Below are 27,941 nucleotides of genomic sequence, written 5' to 3' on the forward strand. Positions count from 1 at the left end.
GAATGAACATTAATTAAATCTATAACAAGCAAACTGCTTCACTGGTTTTTCTGTAATGGTGCTGTGTATATAAACACATACAGCCATGACTTCTAATTTATACTCTTTGACGGTTTTTTACAATGTGTCCTTGAAGTAGACAGTCTGAATAACCTTAAAATGTTTGGCCCGTACGGGGATCGAACCCGTGACATTGGCGTTATTAGCACCACGCTCTAACCAGCTGAGCTAACCGGCCCATGTTTTACTATTGGTTACATGTTCTGCCGAGCAGGGTTTCATAGACATCATGGTGATCGCTAAGATACGTTCTCCAGTGAGTGAAAATCTCAAAAGGATCTTTGGAGCGAAAACAGACAAAAACGAGAAATCCAACACTGACCATCAGGGAATATAATCCTGGATGCAGTCCCTATGCTAAAGAGGACTGGCCTTCTCTATGTTTACTCCAATTGATGTCAGGGATTTTTATTGTGAGAAAGCATTTTCAGCGATTTCTACTATCACGTCTTTGGACTTTCAGAAATCCCATTGCCCTCTGCTCCGGGATCCCATGGTGTGGTCACCTGTCCAGATGTAGGCTGATATGTGGATCTGCTGTAGTTTAGAAGATTGAGACAAGAAGTTTTAAGTCTGCATGGGAAGTTTGCCTGAAAGCGTTGCAACCGAGTAAAGCAAAGAGAGAAGATGGAGGTAGAGTACGAGAGGAACTCTTTATCATCATCTGCCAAACTCATGTGCACTGGATCCTTAAGCAGTCATCAAGAAGGGTTAAATATCTTTAGATTAATGCTTGTGTTTTTAAGAAATTGCTTCAAGCTAACTTCATTTCTCATCCCGCATCCTTGAAGTTTGTCAAAACTTGTAAAAATCATTGCAGCACCCTTACATTTCTCTTCAGGCTTAGAAAAGGAAACATTTTAATGCAACCTGTTATCATTTAGCAAATTGTTCATGTGCAGTGACGCAATCTGCATCCCCTATTTTTGGCTGAAATTGCACTGGATGAGGATGGAAAAGTCAATAATTTTAGTTCGAGAAAAGATTTGCATTGACATTTTCTCTCATGACTTTGCAGATCCTCACATTCCTTTTGCAGCTTGAAGGGACAAATGTTTTAATAAAAGCTGGTAAACTTTCAGGAGACTGGCTACTTGAACTCTAGGAATAAGTCAACTAAATCCAATTCTCATGCCTAAACAGTTAAATGAAACGCAACTTTTTACTTTTTCTTTGATATTACTGGAATGAACATTAATTAAATCTATAACAAGCAAACTGCTTCACTGGTTTTTCTGTAATGGTGCTGTGTATATAAACACATACAGCCATGACTTCTAATTTATACTCTTTGACGGTTTTTCACAATGTGTCCTTGAAGTAGACAGTCTGAATAACCTTAAAATGTTTGGCCCGTACGGGGATCGAACCCGTGACCTTGGCGTTATTAGCACCACGCTCTAACCAGCTGAGCTAACCGGCCCATGTTTTAATGTTTTACTATTGGTTACATGTTCTGCTGAGCAGGGTTTCATAGACATCATAGTGATCGCTAAGATACGTTCTCCAGTGAGTGAGAATCTCAAAAGGATCTTTGGAGCGAAAACAGACAAAAACGAGAAATCCAACACTGACCATCAGGGAATATAATCCTGGATGCAGTCCCTATGCTAAAGAGGACTGGCCTTCTCTATGTTTACTCCAATTGATGTCAGGGATTTTTATTGTGAGAAAGCATTTTCAGCGATTTCTACTATCACGTCTTTGGACTTTCAGAAATCCCATTGCCCTCTGCTCCGGGATCCCATGGTGTGGTCACCTGTCCAGATGTAGGCTGATATGTGGATCTGCTGTAGTTTAGAAGATTGAGACAAGAAGTTTTAAGTCTGCATGGGAAGTTTGCCTGAAAGCGTTGCAACCGAGTAAAGCAAAGAGAGAAGATGGAGGTAAAGTACGAGAGGAACTCTTTATCATCATCTGCCAAACTCATGTGCACTGGATCCTTAAGCAGTCATCAAGAAGGGTTAAATATCTTTAGATTAATGCTTGTGTTTTTAAGGAATTGCTTCAAGCTAACTTCATTTCTCATCCCGCATCCTTGAAGTTTGTCAAAACTTGTAAAAATCATTGCAGCACCCTTACATTTCTCTTCAGGCTTAGAAAAGGAAACATTTTAATGCAACCTGTTATCATTTGGCAAATTGTTCATGTGCAGTGACGCAATCTGCATCCCCTATTTTTGGTTGAAATTGCACTGGATGAGGATGGAAAAGTCAAGAATTTTAGTTCGAGAAAAGATTTCCATTGACATTTTCTCTCATGACTTTGCAGATCCTCACATTCCTTTTGCAGCTTGAAGGGACAAATGTTTTAATAAAAGCTGGTAAACTTTCAGGAGACTGGTTACTTGAACTCTAGGAATAAGTCAACTAAATCCAATTCTCATGCCTAAACAGTTGAATGAAATGCAACTTTTGCTTTTTCTTTGATATTACTGGAATGAACATTAATTAAATCTATAACAAGCAAACTGCTTCACTGGTTTTTCTGTAATGGTGCTGTGTATATAAACACATACAGCCATGACTTCTAATTTATACTCTTTGACGGTTTTTTACAATGTGTCCTTGAAGTAGACAGTCTGAATAACCTTAAAATGTTTGGCCCGTACGGGGATCGAACCTGCGACATTGGCGTTATTAGCACCACGCTCTAACCAGCTGAGCTAACCGGCCCATGTTTTACTATTGGTTACATGTTCTGCCGAGCAGGGTTTCATAGACATCATGGTGATCGCTAAGATACGTTCTCCAGTGAGTGAAAATCTCAAAAGGATCTTTGGAGCGAAAACAGACAAAAACGAGAAATCCAACACTGACCATCAGGGAATATAATCCTGGATGCAGTCCCTATGCTAAAGAGGACTGGCCTTCTCTATGTTTACTCCAATTGATGTCAGGGATTTTTATTGTGAGAAAGCATTTTCAGCGATTTCTACTATCACGTCTTTGGACTTTCAGAAATCCCATTGCCCTCTGCTCCGGGATCCCATGGTGTGGTCACCTGTCCAGATGTAGGCTGATATGTGGATCTGCTGTAGTTTAGAAGATTGAGACAAGAAGTTTTAAGTCTGCATGGGAAGTTTGCCTGAAAGCGTTGCAACCGAGTAAAGCAAAGAGAGAAGATGGAGGTAGAGTACGAGAGGAACTCTTTATCATCATCTGCCAAACTCATGTGCACTGGATCCTTAAGCAGTCATCAAGAAGGGTTAAATATCTTTAGATTAATGCTTGTGTTTTTAAGGAATTGCTTCAAGCTAACTTCATTTCTCATCCCGCATCCTTGAAGTTTGTCAAAACTTGTAAAAATCATTGCAGCACCCTTACATTTCTCTTCAGGCTTAGAAAAGGAAACATTTTAATGCAACCTGTTATCATTTAGCAAATTGTTCATGTGCAGTGACGCAATCTGCATCCCCTATTTTTGGCTGAAATTGCACTGGATGAGGATGGAAAAGTCAATAATTTTAGTTCGAGAAAAGATTTGCATTGACATTTTCTCTCATGACTTTGCAGATCCTCACATTCCTTTTGCAGCTTGAAGGGACAAATGTTTTAATAAAAGCTGGTAAACTTTCAGGAGACTGGCTACTTGAATTCTAGGAATAAGTCAACTAAATCCAATTCTCATGCCTAAACAGTTAAATGAAACGCAACATTTTACTTTTTCTTTGATATTACTGGAATGAACATTAATTAAATCTATAACAAGCAAACTGCTTCACTGGTTTTTCTGTAATGGTGCTGTGTATATAAACACATACAGCCATGACTTCTAATTTATACTCTTTGACGGTTTTTCACAATGTGTCCACGAAGAAGACAGTCTGAATAACCTTAAAATTTTTGGCCCGTACGGGGATCGAAACCGTGACCTTGGTGTTATTAGCACCACGCTCTAACCAGCTGAGCTAACCAGCCCATGTTTTAAGATTGGTTACATGTTCTGCTGAGCAGGGTTTCATAGACATAATGGTGATCGCTAAGATACGTTCTCCAGTGAGTGAAAATCTCAAAAGGATCTTTGGAGCGAAAACAGACAAAAACGAGAAATCCAACACTGACCATCAGGGAATATAACCCTGGATGCTGTCCCTATGCTAAAGAGGACTGGCCTTCACTATGTTTACTCCAATTGATGTCAGGGATTTTTATTGTGAGAAAGCATTTTCAGCGATTTCTACTATCACGTCTTTGGACTTTCAGCAATCCCATTGCCCTCTGCTCTGGGATCCCATGGTGTGGTCACCTGTCCAGATGTAGGCTGATATGTGGATCTGCTGTAGTTTAGAAGATTGAGACAAGAAGTTTTAAGTCTGCATGGGAAGTTTGCCTGAAAGCGTTGCAACCGAGTAAAGCAAAGAGAGAAGATGGAGGTAAAGTACGAGAGGAACTCTTTATCATCATCTGCCAAACTCATGTGCAATGGATCCTTAAGCAGTGATCAAGAAGGGTTAAATATCTTTAGATTAATGCTTGTGTTTTTAAGGAATTGCTTCAAGCTAACTTCATTTCTCATCCCGCATCCTTGAAGTTTGTCAAAACTTGTAAAAATCATTGGAGCACCCTTACATTTCTCTTCAGGCTTAGAAAAGGAAACATTTTAATGCAACCTGTTATCATTTGGCAAATTGTTCATGTGCAGTGACGCAATCTGCATCCCCTATTTTTGGCTGAAATTGCACTGGATGAGGATGGAAAAGTCAAGAATTTTAGTTCGAGAAAAGATTTGCATTGACATTTTCTCTCATGACTTTGCAGATCCTCACATTCCTTTTGCAGCTTGAAGGGACAAATGTTTTTAAAAAAGCTGGTAAACTTTCAGGAGACTGGCTACTTGAACTCTAGGAATAAGTCAACTAAATCCAATTCTCATGCCTAAACAGTTAAATGAAACGCAACTTTTGCTTTTTCTTTGATATTACTGGAATGAACATTAATTAAATCTATAACAAGCAAACTGCTTCACTGGTTTTTCTGTAATGGTGCTGTGTATATAAACACATACAGCCATGACTTCTAATTTATACTCTTTGACGGTTTTTCACAATGTGTCCTTGAAGTAGACAGTCTGAATAACCTTAAAATGTTTGGCCCGTACGGGGATCGAACCCGTGACCTTGGCGTTATTAGCACCACGCTCTAACCAGCTGAGCTAACCGGCCCATGTTTTAATGTTTTACTATTGGTTACATGTTCTGCTGAGCAGGGTTTCATAGACATCATAGTGATCGCTAAGATACGTTCTCCAGTGAGTGAGAATCTCAAAAGGATCTTTGGAGCGAAAACAGACAAAAACGAGAAATCCAACACTGACCATCAGGGAATATAATCCTGGATGCAGTCCCTATGCTAAAGAGGACTGGCCTTCTCTATGTTTACTCCAATTGATGTCAGGGATTTTTATTGTGAGAAAGCATTTTCAGCGATTTCTACTATCACGTCTTTGGACTTTCAGAAATCCCATTGCCCTCTGCTCCGGGATCCCATGGTGTGGTCACCTGTCCAGATGTAGGCTGATATGTGGATCTGCTGTAGTTTAGAAGATTGAGACAAGAAGTTTTAAGTCTGCATGGGAAGTTTGCCTGAAAGCGTTGCAACCGAGTAAAGCAAAGAGAGAAGATGGAGGTAAAGTACGAGAGGAACTCTTTATCATCATCTGCCAAACTCATGTGCACTGGATCCTTAAGCAGTCATCAAGAAGGGTTAAATATCTTTAGATTAATGCTTGTGTTTTTAAGGAATTGCTTCAAGCTAACTTCATTTCTCATCCCGCATCCTTGAAGTTTGTCAAAACTTGTAAAAATCATTGCAGCACCCTTACATTTCTCTTCAGGCTTAGAAAAGGAAACATTTTAATGCAACCTGTTATCATTTGGCAAATTGTTCATGTGCAGTGACGCAATCTGCATCCCCTATTTTTGGCTGAAATTGCACTGGATGAGGATGGAAAAGTCAAGAATTTTAGTTCGAGAAAAGATTTCCATTGACATTTTCTCTCATGACTTTGCAGATCCTCACATTCCTTTTGCAGCTTGAAGGGACAAATGTTTTAATAAAAGCTGGTAAACTTTCAGGAGACTGGTTACTTGAACTCTAGGAATAAGTCAACTAAATCCAATTCTCATGCCTAAACAGTTGAATGAAATGCAACTTTTGCTTTTTCTTTGATATTACTGGAATGAACATTAATTAAATCTATAACAAGCAAACTGCTTCACTGGTTTTTCTGTAATGGTGCTGTGTATATAAACACATACAGCCATGACTTCTAATTTATACTCTTTGACGGTTTTTCACAATGTGTCCACGAAGTAGACAGTCTGAATAACCTTAAAATTTTTGGCCCGTACGGGGATTGAACCCGTGACCTTGGCGTTATTAGCACCACGCTCTAACCAGCTGAGCTAACCGGCCCATGTTTTACTATTGGTTACATGTTCTGCTAAGCAGGGTTTCATAGACATCATGGTGATCGCTAAGATACGTTCTCCAGTGAGTGAAAATCTCAAAAGGATCTTTGGAGCGAAAACAGACAAAAACGAGAAATCCAACACTGACCATCAGGGAATATAACCCTGGATGCTGTCCCTATGCTAAAGAGGACTGGCCTTCACTATGTTTACTCCAATTGATGTCAGGGATTTTTATTGTGAGAAAGCATTTTCAGCGATTTCTACTATCACGTCTTTGGACTTTCAGCAATCCCATTGCCCTCTGCTCCGGGATCCCATGGTGTGGTCACCTGTCCAGATGTAGGCTGATATGTGGATCTGCTGTAGTTTAGAAGATTGAGACAAGAAGTTTTAAGTCTGCATGGGAAGTTTGCCTGAAAGCGTTGCAACCGAGTAAAGCAAAGAGAGAAGATGGAGGTAAAGTACGAGAGGAACTCTTTATCATCATCTGCCAAACTCATGTGCAATGGATCCTTAAGCAGTCATCAAGAAGGGTTAAATATCTTTAGATTAATGCTTGTGTTTTTAAGGAATTGCTTCAAGCTAACTTCATTTCTCATCCCGCATCCTTGAAGTTTGTCAAAACTTGTAAAAATCATTGGAGCACCCTTACATTTCTCTTCAGGCTTAGAAAAGGAAACATTTTAATGCAACCTGTTATCATTTGGCAAATTGTTCATGTGCAGTGACGCAATCTGCATCCCCTATTTTTGGCTGAAATTGCACTGGATGAGGATGGAAAAGTCAAGAATTTTAGTTCGAGAAAAGATTTCCATTGACATTTTCTCTCATGACTTTGCAGATCCTCACATTCCTTTTGCAGCTTGGAGGGACAAATGTTTTAATAAAAGCTGGTAAACTTTCAGGAGACTGGTTACTTGAACTCTAGGAATAAGTCAACTAAATCCAATTCTTATGCCTAAACAGTTAAGTGAAACGCAACTTTTGCTTTTTCTTTGATATTACTGGAATGAGCATTAGTTAAATCTATAACAAGCAAACTGCTTCACTGGTTTTTCTGTAATGGTGCTGTGTATATAAACACATACAGCCATGACTTCTAATTTATACTCTTTGACGGTTTTTCACAATGTGTCCACGAAGTAGACAGTCTGAATAACCTTAAAATTTTTGGCCTGTACGGGGATGGAGCCCGTGACATTGGCGTTATTAGCACCACGCTCTAACCAGCTGAGCTAACCGGCCCATGGGATCCCATGGTGTGGTCACCTGTCCAGATGTAGGCTGATATGTGGATCTGCTGTAGTTTAGAAGATTGAGACAAGAAGTTTTAAGTCTGCATGGGAAGTTTGCCTGAAAGCGTTGCAACCGAGTAAAGCAAAGAGAGAAGATGGAGGTAAAGTACGAGAGGAACTCTTTATCATCATCTGCCAAACTCATGTGCAATGGATCCTTAAGCAGTGATCAAGAAGGGTTAAATATCTTTAGATTAATGCTTGTGTTTTTAAGGAATTGCTTCAAGCTAACTTCATTTCTCATCCCGCATCCTTGAAGTTTGTCAAAACTTGTAAAAAACATTGGAGCACCCTTACATTTCTCTTCAGGCTTAGAAAAGGAAACATTTTAATGCAACCTGTTATCATTTGGCAAATTGTTCATGTGCAGTGACGCAATCTGCATCCCCTATTTTTGGCTGAAATTGCACTGGATGAGGATGGAAAAGTCAAGAATTTTAGTTCGAGAAAAGATTTCCATTGACATTTTCTCTCATGACTTTGCAGATCCTCACATTCCTTTTGCAGCTTGAAGGGACAAATGTTTTTAAAAAAGCTGGTAAACTTTCAGGAGACTGGCTACTTGAACTCTAGGAATAAGTCAACTAAATCCAATTCTCATGCCTAAACAGTTAAATGAAACGTAACTTTTGCTTTTTCTTTGATATTACTGGAATGAACATTAATTAAATCTATAACAAGCAAACTGCTTCACTGGTTTTTCTGTAATGGTGCTGTGTATATAAACACATACAGCCATGACTTCTAATTTATACTCTTTGACGGTTTTTCACAATGTGTCCTTGAAGTAGACAGTCTGAATAACCTTAAAATGTTTGGCCCGTACGGGGATCGAACCCGTGACCTTGGTGTTATTAGCACCACGCTCTAACCAGCTGAGCTAACCGGCCCATGTTTTAATGTTTTACTATTGGTTACATGTTCTGCTGAGCAGGGTTTCATAGACATCATAGTGATCGCTAAGATACGTTCTCCAGTGAGTGAGAATCTCAAAAGGATCTTTGGAGCGAAAACAGACAAAAACGAGAAATCCAACACTGACCATCAGGGAATATAATCCTGGATGCAGTCCCTATGCTAAAGAGGACTGGCCTTCTCTATGTTTACTCCAATTGATGTCAGGGATTTTTATTGTGAGAAAGCATTTTCAGCGATTTCTACTATCACGTCTTTGGACTTTCAGAAATCCCATTGCCCTCTGCTCCGGGATCCCATGGTGTGGTCACCTGTCCAGATGTAGGCTGATATGTGGATCTGCTGTAGTTTAGAAGATTGAGACAAGAAGTTTTAAGTCTGCATGGGAAGTTTGCCTGAAAGCGTTGCAACCGAGTAAAGCAAAGAGAGAAGATGGAGGTAAAGTACGAGAGGAACTCTTTATCATCATCTGCCAAACTCATGTGCACTGGATCCTTAAGCAGTCATCAAGAAGGGTTAAATATCTTTAGATTAATGCTTGTGTTTTTAAGGAATTGCTTCAAGCTAACTTCATTTCTCATCCCGCATCCTTGAAGTTTGTCAAAACTTGTAAAAATCATTGCAGCACCCTTACATTTCTCTTCAGGCTTAGAAAAGGAAACATTTTAATGCAACCTGTTATCATTTGGCAAATTGTTCATGTGCAGTGACGCAATCTGCATCCCCTATTTTTGGCTGAAATTGCACTGGATGAGGATGGAAAAGTCAAGAATTTTAGTTCGAGAAAAGATTTCCATTGACATTTTCTTACATGACTTTGCAGATCCTCACATTCCTTTTGCAGCTTGAAGGGACAAATGTTTTAATAAAAGCTGGTAAACTTTCAGGAGACTGGTTACTTGAACTCTAGGAATAAGTCAACTAAATCCAATTCTCATGCCTAAACAGTTGAATGAAACGCAACTTTTGCTTTTTCTTTGATATTACTGGAATGAACATTAATTAAATCTATAACAAGCAAACTGCTTCACTGGTTTTTCTGTAATGGTGCTGTGTATATAAACACATACAGCCATGACTTCTAATTTATACTCTTTGACGGTTTTTCACAATGTGTCCACGAAGTAGACAGTCTGAATAACCTTAAAATTTTTGGCCCGTACGGGGATCGAACCCGTGACCTTGGCGTTATTAGCACCACGCTCTAACCAGCTGAGCTAACCGGCCCATGTTTTACTATTGGTTACATGTTCTGCTAAGCAGGGTTTCATAGACATCATGGTGATCGCTAAGATACGTTCTCCAGTGAGTGAAAATCTCAAAAGGATCTTTGGAGCGAAAACAGACAAAAACGAGAAATCCAACACTGACCATCAGGGAATATAACCCTGGATGCTGTCCCTATGCTAAAGAGGACTGGCCTTCACTATGTTTACTCCAATTGATGTCAGGGATTTTTATTGTGAGAAAGCATTTTCAGCGATTTCTACTATCACGTCTTTGGACTTTCAGCAATCCCATTGCCCTCTGCTCCGGGATCCCATGGTGTGGTCACCTGTCCAGATGTAGGCTGATATGTGGATCTGCTGTAGTTTAGAAGATTGAGACAAGAAGTTTTAAGTCTGCATGGGAAGTTTGCCTGAAAGCGTTGCAACCGAGTAAAGCAAAGAGAGAAGATGGAGGTAAAGTACGAGAGGAACTCTTTATCAACCTCTGCCAAACTCATGTGCACTGGATCCTTAAGCAGTCATCAAGAAGGGTTAAATATCTTTAGAGTAATGCTTGTGTTTTTAAGGAATTGCTTCAAGCTAACTTCATTTTTCATCCCGCATCCTTGAAGTTTGTCAAAACTTATAAAAATCATTGGAGCACCCTTACATTTCTCTTCAGGCTTAGAAAAGGAAACATTTTAATGCAACCTGTTATCATTTGGCAAATTGTTCATGTGCAGTGACGCAATCTGCATCCCCTATTTTTGGCTGAAATTGCACTGGGTGAGGATGGAAAAGTCAGGAATTTTAGTTTGAGAAAAGATTTCCATTGACATTTTCTCTCATGACTTTGCAGATCCTCGCATTCCTTTTCCATCTTGAAGGGAGAAATGTTTAAATAAAAGCTGGTAAACTTTCAGGAGACTGGCTACTTGAACTCTAGGAATAAGTCAACTAAATCCAATTCTCATGCCTAAACAGTTAAGTGAAACGCAACTTTTGCTTTTTCTTTGATATTACTGGAATGAACATTAGTTAAATCTATAACAAGCAAACTGCTTCACTGGTTTTTCTGTAATGGTGCTGTGTATATAAACACATACAGCCATGACTTCTAATTTATACTCTTTGACGGTTTTTCACAATGTGTCCACGAAGTAGACAGTCTGAATAATCTTAAAAGTTTTGGCCTGTACGGGGATCGAACCCGCGGCCTTGGTGTTATTAGCACCATGCTCTAACCAGCTGAGCTAACCGGCCCATGTTTTGCTATTGGTTACATGTTCTGCGGAGCAGGGTTTCATACACATCATGGTGATCGCTAAGATACGTTCTCCAGTGAGTGAAAATCTCAAAAGGGTCTTTGGAGCGTAAACAGACAAAAACGAGAAATCCAACACTGACCATCAGGGAATATAACCCTGGATGCTGTCCCTATGCTAAAGAGGACTGGCCTTCACTATGTTTACTCCAATTGATGTCAGGGATTTTTATTGTGAGAAAGCATTTTCAGCGATTTCTACTATCACGTCTTTGGACTTTCAGCAATCCCATTGCCCTCTGCTCCGGGATCCCATGGTGTGGTCACCTGTCCAGATGTAGGCTGATATGTGGATCTGCTGTAGTTTAGAAGATTGAGACAAGAAATTTTAAGTCTGCATGGGAAGTTTGCCTGAAAGCCTTGCAACCGAGTAAAGCAAAGAGAGAAGATGGAGGTAAAGTACGAGAGGAACTCTTTATCAACCTCTGCTAAACTCATGTGCACTGGATCCTTAAGCAGTCATCAAGAAGGGTTAAATATCTTTAGAGTAATGCTTGTGTTTTTAAGGAATTGCTTCAAGCTAATTTCATTTTTCATCCCGCATCCTTGAAGTTTGTCAAAACTTGTAAAAATCATTGGAGCACCCTTACATTTCTCTTCAGGCTTAGAAAAGGAAACATTTTAATGCAACCTGTTATCATTTGGCAAATTGTTCATGTGCAGTGACGCAATCTGCATCCCCTATTTTTGGCTGAAATTGCACTGGATGAGGATGGAAAAGTCAAGAATTTTAGTTCGAGAAAATATTTCCATTGACATTTTCTCTCATGACTTTGCAGATCCACACATTCCTTTTCCAGCTTGAAGGGATAAATGTTTTAATAAAAGCTGGTAAACTTTTAGGAGACTGGCTACTTGAACTCTAGGAATAAGTCAACTAAATCCAATTCTCATACCTAAACAGTTATGTGAAACGCAACTTTTGCTTTTTCTTTGATATTACTGGAATGAACATTAGTTAAATCTATAACAAGCAAACTGCTTCACTGGTTTTTCTGTAATGGTGCTGTGTATATAAACACATACAGCCATGACTTCTAATTTCTACTCTTTGACGGTTTTTCACAATGTGTCCACGAAGTAGGCTGTCTGAATAACCTTAAAATGTTTGGCCCGTACGGGGATCAAACCTGTGACCTTGGGGTTATTAGCTCCACACTATAACCAGCTGAGCTTACTAGCCCATGATTTACTATTGGTTACATGTTCTGCTGAGCAGGGTTTAAAACACATCATGGTGATCGCAAAGATATGTTCTCCAGTGAGTGAAAATCTCAAAAGGATCTTTGGAGCGTAAACAGACAAAAACGAGAAATCCAACACTGACCATCAGGGAATATAACCCTGGATGCTGTCCTTATGCTAAAGAGGACTGGCCTTCACTATGTTTACTCCAATTGATGTCAAGGATTTTTATTGTGAGAAAGCATTTTCAGCGATTTCTACTATCACGTCTTTGGACTTTCAGCAATCCCATTGCCCTCTGCTCCGGGATCCCATGGTGTGGTCACCTGTCCAGATGTAGGCTGATATGTGGATCTGCTGTAGTTTAGAAGATTGAGACAAGAAGTTTTAAGTCTGCATGGGAAGTTTGCCTGAAAGCGTTGCAACCGAGTAAAGCAAAGAGAGAAGATGGAGGTAAAGTACGAGAGGATCTCTTTATCATCATCTGCCAAACTCATGTGCACTGGATCCTTAAGCAGTCATCAAGAAGGGTTAAATATCTTTAGATTAATGCTTGTGTTTTTAAGGAATTGCTTCAAGCTAACTTCATTTCTCATCCCGCATCCTTGAAGTTTGTCAAAACATGTATAAATCATTGGAGCACCCTTACATTTCTCTTCAGGCTTAGAAAAGGAAACATTTTAATGCAACCTGTTATCATTTGGCAAATTGTTCATGTGCAGTGACGCAATCTGCATCCCCTATTTTTGGCTGAAATTGCACTGGATGAGGATGGAAAAGTCAAGAATTTAAGTTCGAGAAAAGATTTCCATTGACATTTTCTCTCATGACTTTGCAGATCCTCACATTCCTTTTGCAGCTTGAAGGGACAAATGTTTTAATAAAAGCTGGTAAACTTTTAGGAGACTGGCTACTTGAATTCTAGGAATAAGTCAACTAAATCCAATTCTCATGCCTAAACAGTTAAGTGAAACGCAACTTTTGCTTTTTCTTTGATATTACTGGAATGAACATTAGTTAAATCTATAACAAGCAGACAAGCAAACTGCTTCACTGGTTTTTCTGTAATGGTGCTGTGTATATAAACACATACAGCATTGACTTCTAATTTATACTCTTTGACGGTTTTTCACAATGTGTCCACGAAGTAGACAGTCTGAATAACCTTAAAATGTTTGGCCCGTACGGGGATCGAACCTGTGACCTTGGCGTTATTAGCACCAAGCTCTAACCAGCTGAGCTAACTGGCCCATGTTTTACTATTGGCTACATGTTCTGCTGAGCAGGGTTTCATACACATAATGGTGATCGCTAAGATATGTTCTCCAGTGAGTGAAAACCTCAAAAGGATCTTTGGAGCGTAAACAGACAAAAAACGAGAAATCCAACACTGACCATCAGGGAATATAACCCTGGATGCTGTCCCTATGCTAAAGAGGACTGGCCTTCACTATGTTTACTCCAATTGATGTCAGTTATTTTTATTGTGAGAAAGCATTTTCAGCGATTTCTACTATCACGTCTTTGGACTTTCAGCAATCCCATTGCCCTCTGCTCCGGGATCCCATGGTGTGGTCACCCGTCCAGATGTAGACTGATATGTGGATCTGCTGTAGTTTAGAAGATTGAGACAAGAAGTTTTAAGTCTGCATGGGAAGTTTGCCTGAAAGCGCTGCAACCGAGTAAAGCAAAGAGAGAAGATGGAGGTAAAGTACGAGAGGAACTCTTTATCATCATCTGCCAAACTCATGTGCAATGGATCCTTAAGCAGTCATCAAGAAGGGTTAAATATCTTTAGATTAATGCTTGTGTTTTTAAGGAATTGCTTCAAGCTAACTTCATTTCTCATCCCGCATCCTTGAAGTTTGTCAAAACTTGTAAAAATCATTGGAGCACCCTTACATTTCTCTTCAGGCTTAGAAAAGGAAACATTTTAATGCAACCTGTTATCATTTGGCAAATTGTTCATGTGCAGTGACGCAATCTGCATCCCCTATTTTTGGCTGAAATTGCACTGGATGAGGATGGAAAAGTCAAGAATTTTAGTTCGAGAAAAGATTTCCATTGACATTTTCTCTCATGACTTTGCAGATCCTCACATTCCTTTTGCAGCTTGGAGGGACAAATGTTTTAATAAAAGCTGGTAAACTTTCAGGAGACTGGTTACTTGAACTCTAGGAATAAGTCAACTAAATCCAATTCTTATGCCTAAACAGTTAAGTGAAACGCAACTTTTGCTTTTTCTTTGATATTACTGGAATGAGCATTAGTTAAATCTATAACAAGCAAACTGCTTCACTGGTTTTTCTGTAATGGTGCTGTGTATATAAACACATACAGCCATGACTTCTAATTTATACTCTTTGACGGTTTTTCACAATGTGTCCACGAAGTAGACAGTCTGAATAACCTTAAAATTTTTGGCCTGTACGGGGATGGAGCCCGTGACATTGGCGTTATTAGCACCACGCTCTAACCAGCTGAGCTAACCGGCCCATGGGATCCCATGGTGTGGTCACCTGTCCAGATGTAGGCTGATATGTGGATCTGCTGTAGTTTAGAAGATTGAGACAAGAAGTTTTAAGTCTGCATGGGAAGTTTGCCTGAAAGCGTTGCAACCGAGTAAAGCAAAGAGAGAAGATGGAGGTAAAGTACGAGAGGAACTCTTTATCATCATCTGCCAAACTCATGTGCAATGGATCCTTAAGCAGTGATCAAGAAGGGTTAAATATCTTTAGATTAATGCTTGTGTTTTTAAGGAATTGCTTCAAGCTAACTTCATTTCTCATCCCGCATCCTTGAAGTTTGTCAAAACTTGTAAAAATCATTGGAGCACCCTTACATTTCTCTTCAGGCTTAGAAAAGGAAACATTTTAATGCAACCTGTTATCATTTGGCAAATTGTTCATGTGCAGTGACGCAATCTGCATCCCCTATTTTTGGCTGAAATTGCACTGGATGAGGATGGAAAAGTCAAGAATTTTAGTTCGAGAAAAGATTTCCATTGACATTTTCTCTCATGACTTTGCAGATCCTCACATTCCTTTTGCAGCTTGAAGGGACAAATGTTTTTAAAAAAGCTGGTAAACTTTCAGGAGACTGGCTACTTGAACTCTAGGAATAAGTCAACTAAATCCAATTCTCATGCCTAAACAGTTAAATGAAACGTAACTTTTGCTTTTTCTTTGATATTACTGGAATGAACATTAATTAAATCTATAACAAGCAAACTGCTTCACTGGTTTTTCTGTAATGGTGCTGTGTATATAAACACATACAGCCATGACTTCTAATTTATACTCTTTGACGGTTTTTCACAATGTGTCCTTGAAGTAGACAGTCTGAATAACCTTAAAATGTTTGGCCCGTACGGGGATCGAACCCGTGACCTTGGTGTTATTAGCACCACGCTCTAACCAGCTGAGCTAACCGGCCCATGTTTTAATGTTTTACTATTGGTTACATGTTCTGCTGAGCAGGGTTTCATAGACATCATAGTGATCGCTAAGATACGTTCTCCAGTGAGTGAGAATCTCAAAAGGATCTTTGGAGCGAAAACAGACAAAAACGAGAAATCCAACACTGACCATCAGGGAATATAATCCTGGATGCAGTCCCTATGCTAAAGAGGACTGGCCTTCTCTATGTTTACTCCAATTGATGTCAGGGATTTTTATTGTGAGAAAGCATTTTCAGCGATTTCTACTATCACGTCTTTGGACTTTCAGAAATCCCATTGCCCTCTGCTCCGGGATCCCATGGTGTGGTCACCTGTCCAGATGTAGGCTGATATGTGGATCTGCTGTAGTTTAGAAGATTGAGACAAGAAGTTTTAAGTCTGCATGGGAAGTTTGCCTGAAAGCGTTGCAACCGAGTAAAGCAAAGAGAGAAGATGGAGGTAAAGTACGAGAGGAACTCTTTATCATCATCTGCCAAACTCATGTGCACTGGATCCTTAAGCAGTCATCAAGAAGGGTTAAATATCTTTAGATTAATGCTTGTGTTTTTAAGGAATTGCTTCAAGCTAACTTCATTTCTCATCCCGCATCCTTGAAGTTTGTCAAAACTTGTAAAAATCATTGCAGCACCCTTACATTTCTCTTCAGGCTTAGAAAAGGAAACATTTTAATGCAACCTGTTATCATTTGGCAAATTGTTCATGTGCAGTGACGCAATCTGCATCCCCTATTTTTGGCTGAAATTGCACTGGATGAGGATGGAAAAGTCAAGAATTTTAGTTCGAGAAAAGATTTCCATTGACATTTTCTTACATGACTTTGCAGATCCTCACATTCCTTTTGCAGCTTGAAGGGACAAATGTTTTAATAAAAGCTGGTAAACTTTCAGGAGACTGGTTACTTGAACTCTAGGAATAAGTCAACTAAATCCAATTCTCATGCCTAAACAGTTGAATGAAACGCAACTTTTGCTTTTTCTTTGATATTACTGGAATGAACATTAATTAAATCTATAACAAGCAAACTGCTTCACTGGTTTTTCTGTAATGGTGCTGTGTATATAAACACATACAGCCATGACTTCTAATTTATACTCTTTGACGGTTTTTCACAATGTGTCCACGAAGTAGACAGTCTGAATAACCTTAAAATTTTTGGCCCGTACGGGGATCGAACCCGTGACCTTGGCGTTATTAGCACCACGCTCTAACCAGCTGAGCTAACCGGCCCATGTTTTACTATTGGTTACATGTTCTGCTAAGCAGGGTTTCATAGACATCATGGTGATCGCTAAGATACGTTCTCCAGTGAGTGAAAATCTCAAAAGGATCTTTGGAGCGAAAACAGACAAAAACGAGAAATCCAACACTGACCATCAGGGAATATAACCCTGGATGCTGTCCCTATGCTAAAGAGGACTGGCCTTCACTATGTTTACTCCAATTGATGTCAGGGATTTTTATTGTGAGAAAGCATTTTCAGCGATTTCTACTATCACGTCTTTGGACTTTCAGCAATCCCATTGCCCTCTGCTCCGGGATCCCATGGTGTGGTCACCTGTCCAGATGTAGGCTGATATGTGGATCTGCTGTAGTTTAGAAGATTGAGACAAGAAGTTTTAAGTCTGCATGGGAAGTTTGCCTGAAAGCGTTGCAACCGAGTAAAGCAAAGAGAGAAGATGGAGGTAAAGTACGAGAGGAACTCTTTATCAACCTCTGCCAAACTCATGTGCACTGGATCCTTAAGCAGTCATCAAGAAGGGTTAAATATCTTTAGAGTAATGCTTGTGTTTTTAAGGAATTGCTTCAAGCTAACTTCATTTTTCATCCCGCATCCTTGAAGTTTGTCAAAACTTATAAAAATCATTGGAGCACCCTTACATTTCTCTTCAGGCTTAGAAAAGGAAACATTTTAATGCAACCTGTTATCATTTGGCAAATTGTTCATGTGCAGTGACGCAATCTGCATCCCCTATTTTTGGCTGAAATTGCACTGGGTGAGGATGGAAAAGTCAGGAATTTTAGTTTGAGAAAAGATTTCCATTGACATTTTCTCTCATGACTTTGCAGATCCTCGCATTCCTTTTCCATCTTGAAGGGAGAAATGTTTAAATAAAAGCTGGTAAACTTTCAGGAGACTGGCTACTTGAACTCTAGGAATAAGTCAACTAAATCCAATTCTCATGCCTAAACAGTTAAGTGAAACGCAACTTTTGCTTTTTCTTTGATATTACTGGAATGAACATTAGTTAAATCTATAACAAGCAAACTGCTTCACTGGTTTTTCTGTAATGGTGCTGTGTATATAAACACATACAGCCATGACTTCTAATTTATACTCTTTGACGGTTTTTCACAATGTGTCCACGAAGTAGACAGTCTGAATAATCTTAAAAGTTTTGGCCTGTACGGGGATCGAACCCGCGGCCTTGGTGTTATTAGCACCATGCTCTAACCAGCTGAGCTAACCGGCCCATGTTTTGCTATTGGTTACATGTTCTGCGGAGCAGGGTTTCATACACATCATGGTGATCGCTAAGATACGTTCTCCAGTGAGTGAAAATCTCAAAAGGGTCTTTGGAGCGTAAACAGACAAAAACGAGAAATCCAACACTGACCATCAGGGAATATAACCCTGGATGCTGTCCCTATGCTAAAGAGGACTGGCCTTCACTATGTTTACTCCAATTGATGTCAGGGATTTTTATTGTGAGAAAGCATTTTCAGCGATTTCTACTATCACGTCTTTGGACTTTCAGCAATCCCATTGCCCTCTGCTCCGGGATCCCATGGTGTGGTCACCTGTCCAGATGTAGGCTGATATGTGGATCTGCTGTAGTTTAGAAGATTGAGACAAGAAATTTTAAGTCTGCATGGGAAGTTTGCCTGAAAGCCTTGCAACCGAGTAAAGCAAAGAGAGAAGATGGAGGTAAAGTACGAGAGGAACTCTTTATCAACCTCTGCCAAACTCATGTGCACTGGATCCTTAAGCAGTCATCAAGAAGGGTTAAATATCTTTAGAGTAATGCTTGTGTTTTTAAGGAATTGCTTCAAGCTAATTTCATTTTTCATCCCGCATCCTTGAAGTTTGTCAAAACTTGTAAAAATCATTGGAGCACCCTTACATTTCTCTTCAGGCTTAGAAAAGGAAACATTTTAATGCAACCTGTTATCATTTGGCAAATTGTTCATGTGCAGTGACGCAATCTGCATCCCCTATTTTTGGCTGAAATTGCACTGGATGAGGATGGAAAAGTCAAGAATTTTAGTTCGAGAAAATATTTCCATTGACATTTTCTCTCATGACTTTGCAGATCCACACATTCCTTTTCCAGCTTGAAGGGATAAATGTTTTAATAAAAGCTGGTAAACTTTTAGGAGACTGGCTACTTGAACTCTAGGAATAAGTCAACTAAATCCAATTCTCATACCTAAACAGTTATGTGAAACGCAACTTTTGCTTTTTCTTTGATATTACTGGAATGAACATTAGTTAAATCTATAACAAGCAAACTGCTTCACTGGTTTTTCTGTAATGGTGCTGTGTATATAAACACATACAGCCATGACTTCTAATTTCTACTCTTTGACGGTTTTTCACAATGTGTCCACGAAGTAGGCTGTCTGAATAACCTTAAAATGTTTGGCCCGTACGGGGATCAAACCTGTGACCTTGGGGTTATTAGCTCCACACTATAACCAGCTGAGCTTACTAGCCCATGATTTACTATTGGTTACATGTTCTGCTGAGCAGGGTTTAAAACACATCATGGTGATCGCAAAGATATGTTCTCCAGTGAGTGAAAATCTCAAAAGGATCTTTGGAGCGTAAACAGACAAAAACGAGAAATCCAACACTGACCATCAGGGAATATAACCCTGGATGCTGTCCTTATGCTAAAGAGGACTGGCCTTCACTATGTTTACTCCAATTGATGTCAAGGATTTTTATTGTGAGAAAGCATTTTCAGCGATTTCTACTATCACGTCTTTGGACTTTCAGCAATCCCATTGCCCTCTGCTCCGGGATCCCATGGTGTGGTCACCTGTCCAGATGTAGGCTGATATGTGGATCTGCTGTAGTTTAGAAGATTGAGACAAGAAGTTTTAAGTCTGCATGGGAAGTTTGCCTGAAAGCGTTGCAACCGAGTAAAGCAAAGAGAGAAGATGGAGGTAAAGTACGAGAGGATCTCTTTATCATCATCTGCCAAACTCATGTGCACTGGATCCTTAAGCAGTCATCAAGAAGGGTTAAATATCTTTAGATTAATGCTTGTGTTTTTAAGGAATTGCTTCAAGCTAACTTCATTTCTCATCCCGCATCCTTGAAGTTTGTCAAAACATGTATAAATCATTGGAGCACCCTTACATTTCTCTTCAGGCTTAGAAAAGGAAACATTTTAATGCAACCTGTTATCATTTGGCAAATTGTTCATGTGCAGTGACGCAATCTGCATCCCCTATTTTTGGCTGAAATTGCACTGGATGAGGATGGAAAAGTCAAGAATTTAAGTTCGAGAAAAGATTTCCATTGACATTTTCTCTCATGACTTTGCAGATCCTCACATTCCTTTTGCAGCTTGAAGGGACAAATGTTTTAATAAAAGCTGGTAAACTTTTAGGAGACTGGCTACTTGAATTCTAGGAATAAGTCAACTAAATCCAATTCTCATGCCTAAACAGTTAAGTGAAACGCAACTTTTGCTTTTTCTTTGATATTACTGGAATGAACATTAGTTAAATCTATAACAAGCAAACTGCTTCACTGGTTTTTCTGTAATGGTGCTGTGTATATAAACACATACAGCCATGACTTCTAATTTATACTCTTTGACGGTTTTTCACAATGTGTCCACGAAGTAGACAGTCTGAATAACCTTAAAATTTTTGGCCCGTATGGGGATCGAACCTGCGACCTTGGTGTTATTAGCACCACGCTCTAACCAGCTGAGCTAACCAGCCCATGTTTTACTATTGGTTACATGTTCTGCCGAGCAGGGTTTCATACACATAATGGTGATCGCTAAGATATGTTCTTCAGTGAGTGAAAACCTCAAAAGGATCTTTGGAGCGTAAACAGACAAAAACGAGAAATCCAACACTGACCATCAGGGAATATAACCCTGGATGCTGTCCCTATGCTAAAGAGGACTGGCCTTCACTATGTTTACTCCAATTGATGTCAGTTATTTTTATTGTGAGAAAGCATTTTCAGCGATTTCTACTATCACGTCTTTGGACTTTCAGCAATCCCATTGCCCTCTGCTCCGGGATCCCATGGTGTGGTCACCCGTCCAGATGTAGACTGATATGTGGATCTGCTGTAGTTTAGAAGATTGAGACAAGAAGTTTTAAGTCTGCATGGGAAGTTTGCCTGAAAGCGCTGCAACCGAGTAAAGCAAAGAGAGAAGATGGAGGTAAAGTACGAGAGGAACTCTTTATCATCATCTGCCAAACTCATGTGCACTGGATCCTTAAGCAGTCATCAAGAAGGGTTAAATATCTTTAGATTAATGCTTGTGTTTTTAAGGAATTGCTTCAAGCTAACTTCATTTCTCATCCCGCATCCTTGAAGTTTGTCAAAACTTGTAAAAATCATTGGAGCACCCTTACATTTCTCTTCAGGCTTAGAAAAGGAAACATTTTAATGCAACCTGTTATCATTTGGCAAATTGTTCATGTGCAGTGACGCAATCTACATCCCCTATTTTTGGCTGAAATTGCACTGGATGAGGATTGAAAAGTCAAGAATTTTAGTTCGAGAAAAGATTTCCATTGACATTTTCTCTCATGACTTTGCAGATCCTCACATTCCTTTTGCAGCTTGAAGGGACAAATGTTTTAATAAAAGCTGGTAAACTTTCAGGAGACTGGCTACTTGAACTCTAGGAATAAGTCAACTAAATCCAATTCTCATGCCTAAACAGTTAAGTGAAACGCAACTTTTGCTTTTTCTTTGATATTACTGGAATGAACATTAGTTAAATCTATAACAAGCAGACAAGCAAACTGCTTCACTGGTTTTTCTGTAATGGTGCTGTGTATATAAACACATACAGCATTGACTTCTAATTTATACTCTTTGACGGTTTTTCACAATGTGTCCACGAAGTAGACAGTCTGAATAACCTTAAAATGTTTGGCCCGTACGGGGATCGAACCTGTGACCTTGGCGTTATTAGCACCAAGCTCTAACCAGCTGAGCTAACTGGCCCATGTTTTACTATTGGCTACATGTTCTGCTGAGCAGGGTTTCATACACATAATGGTGATCGCTAAGATATGTTCTCCAGTGAGTGAAAACCTCAAAAGGATCTTTGGAGCGTAAACAGACAAAAAACGAGAAATCCAACACTGACCATCAGGGAATATAACCCTGGATGCTGTCCCTATGCTAAAGAGGACTGGCCTTCACTATGTTTACTCCAATTGATGTCAGTTATTTTTATTGTGAGAAAGCATTTTCAGCGATTTCTACTATCACGTCTTTGGACTTTCAGCAATCCCATTGCCCTCTGCTCCGGGATCCCATGGTGTGGTCACCCGTCCAGATGTAGACTGATATGTGGATCTGCTGTAGTTTAGAAGATTGAGACAAGAAGTTTTAAGTCTGCATGGGAAGTTTGCCTGAAAGCGCTGCAACCGAGTAAAGCAAAGAGAGAAGATGGAGGTAAAGTACGAGAGGAACTCTTTATCATCATCTGCCAAACTCATGTGCACTGGATCCTTAAGCAGTCATCAAGAAGGGTTAAATATCTTTAGATTATTGCTTGTGTTTTTAAGGAATTGCATCAAGCTAACTTCATTTCTCATCCCGCATCCTTGAAGTTTGTCAAAACTTGTAAAAATCATTGGAGCACCCTTACATTTCTCTTCAGGCTTAGAAAAGGAAACATTTTAATGCAACCTGTTATCATTTGGCAAATTGTTCATGTGCAGTGACGCAATCTGCATCCCCTATTTTTGGCTGAAATTGCACTGGATGAGGATGGAAACGTCAAGAATTTTAGTTCGAGAAAAGATTTCCATTGACATTTTCTCTCATGACTTTGCACATCCTCACATTCCTTTTCCAGCTTGAAGGGACAAATGTTTTAATAAAAGCTGGTAAACTTTTAGGAGACTGGCTACTTGAACTCTAGGAATAAGTCAACTAAATCCAATTCTCATGCCTAAACAGTTAAGTGAAACGCAACTTTTGCTTTTTCTTTGATATTACTGGAATGAACATTAGTTAAATCTATAACAAGCAAACTGCTTCACTGGTTTTTCTGTAATGGTGCTGTGTATATAAACACATACAGCCATGACTTCTAATTTATACTCTTTGACGGTTTTTCACAATGTGTCCACGGAGTAGACAGTCTGAATAACCTTAAAATTTTTGGCCTGTACAGGGATCGAACCTGCGACCTTGGCGTTATTAGCACCACGCTCTAACCAGCTGAGCTAACCGGCCCATGTTTTACTATTGGTTACATGTGCTGCTGAGCAGGGTTTCATACACATAATGGTGATCGCTAAGATATGTTCTCCAGTGAGTGAAAACCTCAAAAGGATCTTTGGAGCGTAAACAGACAAAAACGAGAAATCCAACACTGACCATCAGGGAATATAACCCTGGATGCTGTCCCTATGCTAAAGAGGACTGGCCTTCACTATGTTTACTCCAATTGATGTCAGGGATTTTTATTGTGAGAAAGCATTTTCAGCGATTTCTACTATCACGTCTTTGGACTTTCAGCAATCCCATTGCCCTCTGCTCCGGGATCCCATGGTGTGGTCACCTGTCCAGATGTAGGCTGATATGTGGATCTGCTGTAGTTTAGAAGATTGAGACAAGAAATTTTAAGTCTGCATGGGAAGTTTGCCTGAAAGCGTTGCAACCGAGTAAAGCAAAGAGAGAAGATGGAGGTAAAGTACGAGAGGAACTCTTTATCATCATCTGCCAAACTCATGTGCACTGGATCCTTAAGCAGTCATCAAGAAGGGTTAAATATCTTTAGATTAATGCTTGTGTTTTTAAGGAATTGCTTCAAGCTAACTTCATTTCTCATCCCGCATCCTTGAAGTTTGTCAAAACTTGTAAAAATCATTGGAGCACCCTTACATTTCTCTTCAGGCTTAGAAAAGGAAACATTTTAATGCAACCTGTTATCATTTGGCAAATTGTTCATGTGCATTGACGCAATCTGCATCCCCTATTTTTGGCTGAAATTCCACTGGATGAGGATGGAAAAGTCAAGAATTTTAGTTCGAGAAAAGATTTCCATTGACATTTTCTCTCATGACTTTGCAGATCCTCACATTCCTTTTCCAGCTTGAAGGGACAAATGTTTTAATAAAAGCTGCTAAACTTTTAGGAGACTGGCTACTTGAACTCTAGGAATAAGTCAACTAAATCCAATTCTCATGCCTAAACAGTTAAGTGAAACGCAACTTTTGCTTTTTCTTTGATATTACTGGAATGAACATTAGTTAAATCTATAACAAGCAAACTGCTTCACTGGTTTTTCTGTAATGGTGCTGTGTATATAAACACATACAGCCATGACTTCTAATTTATACTCTTTGACGGTTTTTCACAATGTGTCCACGGAGTAGACAGTCTGAATAACCTTAAAATTTTTGGCCTGTACGGGGATCGAGCCCGCGACCTTGGCGTTATTAGCACCACGCTCTAACCAGCTGAGCTAACCGGCCCATGTTTTACTATTGGTTACATGTGCTGCTGAGCAGGGTTTCATACACATAATGGTGATCGCTAAGATATGTTCTCCAGTGAGTGAAAACCTCAAAAGGATCTTTGGAGCGTAAACAGACAAAAACGAGAAATCCAACACTGACCATCAGGGAATATAACCCTGGATGCTGTCCCTATGCTAAAGAGGACTGGCCTTCACTATGTTTACTCCAATTGATGTCAGGGATTTTTATTGTGAGAAAGCATTTTCAGCGATTTCTACTATCACGTCTTTGGGCTTTCAGCAATCCCATTGCCCTCTGCTCCGGGATCCCATGGTGTGGTCACCTGTCCAGATGTAGGCTGATATGTGGATCTGCTGTAGTTTAGAAGATTGAGACAAGAAATTTTAAGTCTGCATGGGAAGTTTGCCTGAAAGCGTTGCAACCGAGTAAAGCAAAGAGAGAAGATGGAGGTAAAGTACGAGAGGAACTCTTTATCATCATCTGCCAAACTCATGTGCACTGGATCCTTAAGCAGTCATCAAGAAGGGTTAAATATCTTTAGATTAATGCTTGTGTTTTTAAGGAATTGCTTCAAGCTAACTTCATTTCTCATCCCGCATCCTTGAAGTTTGTCAAAACTTGTAAAAATCATTGGAGCACCCTTACATTTCTCTTCAGGCTTAGAAAAGGAAACATTTTAATGCAACCTGTTATCATTTAGCAAATTGTTCATGTGCATTGACGCAATCTGCATCCCCTATTTTTGGCTGAAATTCCACTGGATGAGGATGGAAAAGTCAAGAATTTTAGTTCGAGAAAAGATTTCCATTGACATTTTCTCTCATGACTTTGCAGATCCTCACATTCCTTTTGCAGCTTGAAGGGACAAATGTTTTAATAAAAGCTGCTAAACTTTTAGGAGACTGGCTACTTGAACTCTAGGAATAAGTCAACTAAATCCAATTCTCATGCCTAAACAGTTAAGTGAAACGCAACTTTTGCTTTTTCTTTGATATTACTGGAATGAACATTAGTTAAATCTATAACAAGCAAACTGCTTCACTGGTTTTTCTGTAATGGTGCTGTGTATATAAACACATACAGCCATGACTTCTAATTTATACTCTTTGACGGTTTTTCACAATGTGTCCACGAAGTAGACAGTCTGAATAACCTTAAAATTTTTGGCCCGTACGGGGATCGAACCCGCGACCTTGGCGTTATTAGCACCACGCTCTAACCAGCTGAGCTAACCGGCCCATGTTTTACTATTGGTTACATGTTCTGCTGATCAGGGTTTCATACACAGAATGGTGATCGCTAAGATATGTTCTCCAGTGAGTGAAAACCTCAAAAGGATCTTTGGAGCGTAAACAGACAAAAACGAGAAATCCAACACTGACCATCAGGGAATATAACCCTGGATGCTGTCCCTATGCTAAAGAGGACTGGCCTTCACTATGTTTACTCCAATTGATGTCAGGGATTTTTATTGTGAGAAAGCATTTTCAGCGATTTCTACTATCACGTCTTTGGACTTTCAGCAATCCCATTGCCCTCTGCTCCGGGATCCCATGGTGTGGTCACCTGTCCAGATGTAGGCTGATATGTGGATCTGCTGTAGTTTAGAAGATTGAGACAAGAAATTTTAAGTCTGCATGGGAAGTTTGCCTGAAAGCGTTGCAACCGAGTAAAGCAAAGAGAGAAGATGGAGGTAAAGTACGAGAGGAACTCTTTATCAACCTCTGCCAAACTCATGTGCACTGGATCCTTAAGCAGTCATCAAGAAGGGTTAAATATCTTTAGAGTAATGCTTGTGTTTTTAAGGAATTGCTTCAAGCTAACTTCATTTTTCATCCCGCATCCTTGAAGTTTGTCAAAACTTGTAAAAATCATTGGAGCACCCTTACATTTCTCTTCAGGCTTAGAAAAGGAAACATTTTAATGCAACCTGTTATCATTTGGCAAATTGTTCATGTGCAGTGATGCAATCTGCATCCCCTATTTTTGGCTGAAATTGCACTGGATGAGGATGGAAAAGTCAAGAATTTTAGTTAGAGAAAATATTTCCATTGACATTTTCTCTCATGACTTTGCAGATCCACACATTCCTTTTCCAGCTTGAAGGGATAAATGTTTTAATAAAAGCTGGTAAACTTTTAGGAGACTGGCTACTTGAACTCTAGGAATAAGTCAACTAAATCCAATTCTCATACCTAAACAGTTAAGTGAAACGCAACTTTTGCTTTTTCTTTGATATTACTGGAATGAACATTAGTTAAATCTATAACAAGCAAACTGCTTCACTGGTTTTTCTGTAATGGTGCTGTGTATATAAACACATACAGCCATGACTTCTAATTTCTACTCTTTGACGGTTTTTCACAATGTGTCCACGAAGTAGGCTGTCTGAATAACCTTAAAATGTTTGGCCCGTACGGGGATCAAACCTGTGACCTTGGGGTTATTAGCTCCACACTATAACCAGCTGAGCTTACTAGCCCATGATTTACTATTGGTTACATGTTCTGCTGAGCAGGGTTTAAAACACATCATGGTGATCGCAAAGATATGTTCTCCAGTGAGTGAAAATCTCAAAAGGATCTTTGGAGCGTAAACAGACAAAAACGAGAAATCCAACACTGACCATCAGGGAATATAACCCTGGATGCTGTCCTTATGCTAAAGAGGACTGGCCTTCACTATGTTTACTCCAATTGATGTCAGGGATTTTATTATGAGAAAGCATTTTCAGCAATTTCTACTATCACGTCTTTGGACTTTCAGCAATACCATTGCCCTCTGCTCCGGGATCCCATGGTGTGGTCACCTGTCCAGATGTAGGCTGATATGTGGATCTGCTGTAGTTTAGAAGATTGAGACAAGAAGTTTTAAGTCTGCATGGGAAGTTTGCCTGAAAGCATTGCAACCGAGTAAAGCAAAGAGAGAAGATGGAGGTAAAGTACAAGAGGAACTCTTTATCATCATCTTCCAAACTCATGTGCACTGGATCCTTAAGCAGTCATCAAGAAGGGTTAAATATCTTTAGATTAATGCTTGTGTTTTTAAGGAATTGCTTCAAGCTAACTTCATGTCTCATCCCGCATCCTTGAAGTTTGTCAAAACTTGTAAAAATCATTGGAGCACCCTTACATTTCTCTTCAGGCTTAGAAAAGGAAACATTTTAATGCAACCTGTTATCATTTGGCAAATTGTTCATGTGCAGTGACGCAATCTGCATCCCCTATTTTTGGCTGAAATTGCACTGGATGAGGATGGAAAAGTCAAGAATTTTAGTTCGAGAAAAGATTTCCATTGACATTTTCTCTCATGACTTTGCACATCCTCACATTCCTTTTCCAGCTTGAAGGGACAAATGTTTTAATAAAAGCTG

At 39.5% G+C, this 27,941-nt stretch overlaps 16 non-coding genes across 16 annotated transcripts; all 16 read right to left on the bottom strand.

Moving 5' to 3' along the window:
- Window positions 1–164: 164 nt before the first annotated feature.
- TRNAI-AAU (transfer RNA isoleucine (anticodon AAU)) lies at window positions 165–238 on the bottom strand. The gene has a single exon. It is a non-coding gene; the product is annotated as a tRNA-Ile (tRNA).
- A 1,171-nt stretch (window positions 239–1,409) lies between these two features.
- Window positions 1,410–1,483, bottom strand: TRNAI-AAU (transfer RNA isoleucine (anticodon AAU)). Its single transcript has one exon. It is a non-coding gene; the product is annotated as a tRNA-Ile (tRNA).
- A 1,178-nt stretch (window positions 1,484–2,661) lies between these two features.
- On the bottom strand, window positions 2,662–2,735 carry TRNAI-AAU (transfer RNA isoleucine (anticodon AAU)). The gene has a single exon. It is a non-coding gene; the product is annotated as a tRNA-Ile (tRNA).
- Window positions 2,736–5,150: 2,415 nt separating this feature from the next.
- TRNAI-AAU (transfer RNA isoleucine (anticodon AAU)) lies at window positions 5,151–5,224 on the bottom strand. The gene has a single exon. It is a non-coding gene; the product is annotated as a tRNA-Ile (tRNA).
- Window positions 5,225–6,402: 1,178 nt separating this feature from the next.
- TRNAI-AAU (transfer RNA isoleucine (anticodon AAU)) lies at window positions 6,403–6,476 on the bottom strand. Its single transcript has one exon. It is a non-coding gene; the product is annotated as a tRNA-Ile (tRNA).
- A 2,110-nt stretch (window positions 6,477–8,586) lies between these two features.
- TRNAI-AAU (transfer RNA isoleucine (anticodon AAU)) lies at window positions 8,587–8,660 on the bottom strand. The gene has a single exon. It is a non-coding gene; the product is annotated as a tRNA-Ile (tRNA).
- A 1,178-nt stretch (window positions 8,661–9,838) lies between these two features.
- TRNAI-AAU (transfer RNA isoleucine (anticodon AAU)) lies at window positions 9,839–9,912 on the bottom strand. The gene has a single exon. It is a non-coding gene; the product is annotated as a tRNA-Ile (tRNA).
- A 1,170-nt stretch (window positions 9,913–11,082) lies between these two features.
- On the bottom strand, window positions 11,083–11,156 carry TRNAI-AAU (transfer RNA isoleucine (anticodon AAU)). Its single transcript has one exon. It is a non-coding gene; the product is annotated as a tRNA-Ile (tRNA).
- Window positions 11,157–13,578: 2,422 nt separating this feature from the next.
- On the bottom strand, window positions 13,579–13,652 carry TRNAI-AAU (transfer RNA isoleucine (anticodon AAU)). The gene has a single exon. It is a non-coding gene; the product is annotated as a tRNA-Ile (tRNA).
- A 2,111-nt stretch (window positions 13,653–15,763) lies between these two features.
- TRNAI-AAU (transfer RNA isoleucine (anticodon AAU)) lies at window positions 15,764–15,837 on the bottom strand. Its single transcript has one exon. It is a non-coding gene; the product is annotated as a tRNA-Ile (tRNA).
- Window positions 15,838–17,015: 1,178 nt separating this feature from the next.
- Window positions 17,016–17,089, bottom strand: TRNAI-AAU (transfer RNA isoleucine (anticodon AAU)). Its single transcript has one exon. It is a non-coding gene; the product is annotated as a tRNA-Ile (tRNA).
- Window positions 17,090–18,259: 1,170 nt separating this feature from the next.
- On the bottom strand, window positions 18,260–18,333 carry TRNAI-AAU (transfer RNA isoleucine (anticodon AAU)). The gene has a single exon. It is a non-coding gene; the product is annotated as a tRNA-Ile (tRNA).
- Window positions 18,334–21,999: 3,666 nt separating this feature from the next.
- Window positions 22,000–22,073, bottom strand: TRNAI-AAU (transfer RNA isoleucine (anticodon AAU)). Its single transcript has one exon. It is a non-coding gene; the product is annotated as a tRNA-Ile (tRNA).
- Window positions 22,074–23,244: 1,171 nt separating this feature from the next.
- Window positions 23,245–23,318, bottom strand: TRNAI-AAU (transfer RNA isoleucine (anticodon AAU)). The gene has a single exon. It is a non-coding gene; the product is annotated as a tRNA-Ile (tRNA).
- Window positions 23,319–24,488: 1,170 nt separating this feature from the next.
- On the bottom strand, window positions 24,489–24,562 carry TRNAI-AAU (transfer RNA isoleucine (anticodon AAU)). The gene has a single exon. It is a non-coding gene; the product is annotated as a tRNA-Ile (tRNA).
- A 1,170-nt stretch (window positions 24,563–25,732) lies between these two features.
- TRNAI-AAU (transfer RNA isoleucine (anticodon AAU)) lies at window positions 25,733–25,806 on the bottom strand. Its single transcript has one exon. It is a non-coding gene; the product is annotated as a tRNA-Ile (tRNA).
- Between the last annotated feature and the right edge of the window lie 2,135 nt (window positions 25,807–27,941).

The sequence above is a fragment of the Mixophyes fleayi genome, chromosome 2 (assembly GCF_038048845.1).
Source record: "Mixophyes fleayi isolate aMixFle1 chromosome 2, aMixFle1.hap1, whole genome shotgun sequence".
NCBI lineage: Eukaryota > Metazoa > Chordata > Amphibia > Anura > Limnodynastidae > Mixophyes > Mixophyes fleayi.